This window comes from Nematolebias whitei, chromosome 23, assembly GCF_014905685.2.
Source record: "Nematolebias whitei isolate Nwh7 chromosome 23, NemWhi1, whole genome shotgun sequence".
NCBI classification, from domain to species: domain Eukaryota; kingdom Metazoa; phylum Chordata; class Actinopteri; order Cyprinodontiformes; family Rivulidae; genus Nematolebias; species Nematolebias whitei.
The window spans coordinates 1,379,342-1,381,144 of record NC_056520.1 but is presented as its reverse complement, the minus strand read 5'-3'; the positions used below and the strand labels follow the sequence as shown (position 1 = coordinate 1,381,144).

Genomic DNA, 1,803 nt, shown 5'->3' with positions numbered 1-1,803 from the left:
AATAATCAAACATGATAAAACTAATAATCAAACATGATAAAACTAATTATCAGTAATGATAAAACTAATAATCAAACATGATAAAACTAATAATCGAAAATTATAAAACTAATAATCGGAAATTGTAAAACTAATAATAGGAAATTATAAAACTGAAAATTGGAAATTATCAAACTAATAATCAGATATGACAAAAACTAATAATTACAAATGATAAAACTAATAATTACAAATGATAAAACTAATAATAGAAATGATAAAACTAATAATAGAAATGATAAAACTAATGATCAGAAATGATAAAACTAATAAACAGACGTAATAAAACTAATATTCGTGTAAGAATTGTGCAACATATAACATATTTTTACACCCCCCCCCCCCCCCCCGGTCCATCAGACCCTCTGCAGAAAAGCTGAGCTGTGCTCAGTTCTGAAGGTCCAACGGGTCCCTGTGGGGGCTGGAGAGGTGTGAAAGTGATGGCTCAGGGGCAGTGGCCCCCATCACTGCACTGACACCCCCCCCGTAGAACCTGAGATCTGGACTGTTTGACTCGAGCTCCTCCTGAAGTGACTTTATTTTTTAAACAGAAGCAGAAACTGATTCACATTTTTATAAATCAACAAAAACAAACACAGTTTGTTGTTTTGGAGCTTCAGGATGGAAATAATAAATTAAATAAATAAATAAATAAATAAATAAATAAGTAAATAACAACTGACACATTTTGACTTCTGGAGCTTCAGGATGGAAATATTCAAAAACAGAATCTGCAGAGTTTGTAAAAGTCCTGATCCGTGCGAGGAGCTGAATCAATCCACTGAAGACGCTCTGAGTAAAATCATCTGCCGAGATTTTATTTAGAACAAATCAGAGTGAGTGGACTCACCGATCAGACCTCCTCCTGGTTCTCCTGGTTCCTCCTGGTTCTCCTGGTCAAAAACTGCTCCAAGCCTGGAAACCTCCAACCTGACGAGTCCCATCTGAGACCAGGACCGGACCGGAGCACACAGAAAGTTTCACTCCTGACGAGGGACATTTCAGAGGAGCAGCTTGGCCAGGAGGAGGAGGAGGAGGAGGAGGAGGAGGAGGAGCAGCTTCAACCAAGAGGAGGAGGAGGAGCAGCTTCAACCAAGAGGAGGAGGAGGAGGAGCAGTTTCATCCAGGAGGAGGAAGGTGACACCACCACCATGAAACCATGTTCTCTTCCTCTTCTCCAGTCTCAGATGGAACTAACTGCCCATCATCATCATCCTCTATCACATCTTCATCATAATCTTCATCATCATCATGGGAAAGTTTCTATAAAAACAGTTAATTTAGATTTAAACCCAAAATGATGAAAGTTGATTGGACAGAATCTGGAGCTGGAGTAAGTTTAAAGGTTTTAGCTTCTACTGACTTTAGAACTTCTTGTAAGTATTGTTTAAAACTTTAACGGAACCGGAAGTGAGGCTTGGAGGGGGCGCAGGTGGTTCACGAAGGTGTGGTGTAAGCCTGACACCTGGGGGTGGACTGAGGAACTGCAGCAGGAAAAACATGAAGGTTTTAGCTCCAAACATCAAAGTGCTGCACACAGCAGACAAAATGAAAATTAAAACACTTAAATAAAACTATAAAATCCATTAAAAAAATATAAGAAAAAACAAATTTATGAGATCAAACCTGTCAAGAGGCCTTTCTGACTTGAAGAGGGACCCCCGAGTCCCAGATAGAGGACCCACCAACCTCCATATAGAGCATGGAAGAGCCACTAATGTCCAGTAAACCTGAGTTAATCGAGCTGGGTGGTGAAAAGACGGT

At 39.7% G+C, this 1,803-nt stretch overlaps 1 protein-coding gene across 1 annotated transcript in view; it reads right to left on the bottom strand.

Annotated features, from left to right (window-relative positions):
* The window catches only part of LOC119428810 (zinc finger protein GLI2), an 82,999-nt gene extending 81,994 nt beyond the window's left edge, over positions 1-1,005 (bottom strand). Inside the window, exon 1 of the mRNA XM_037696497.1 lies at positions 890-1,005. The gene's annotated coding sequence lies outside the window, so the exon portion shown is untranslated. The remainder of the gene's footprint in view (positions 1-889) is intronic.
* Positions 1,006-1,803: the final 798 nt, after the last annotated feature.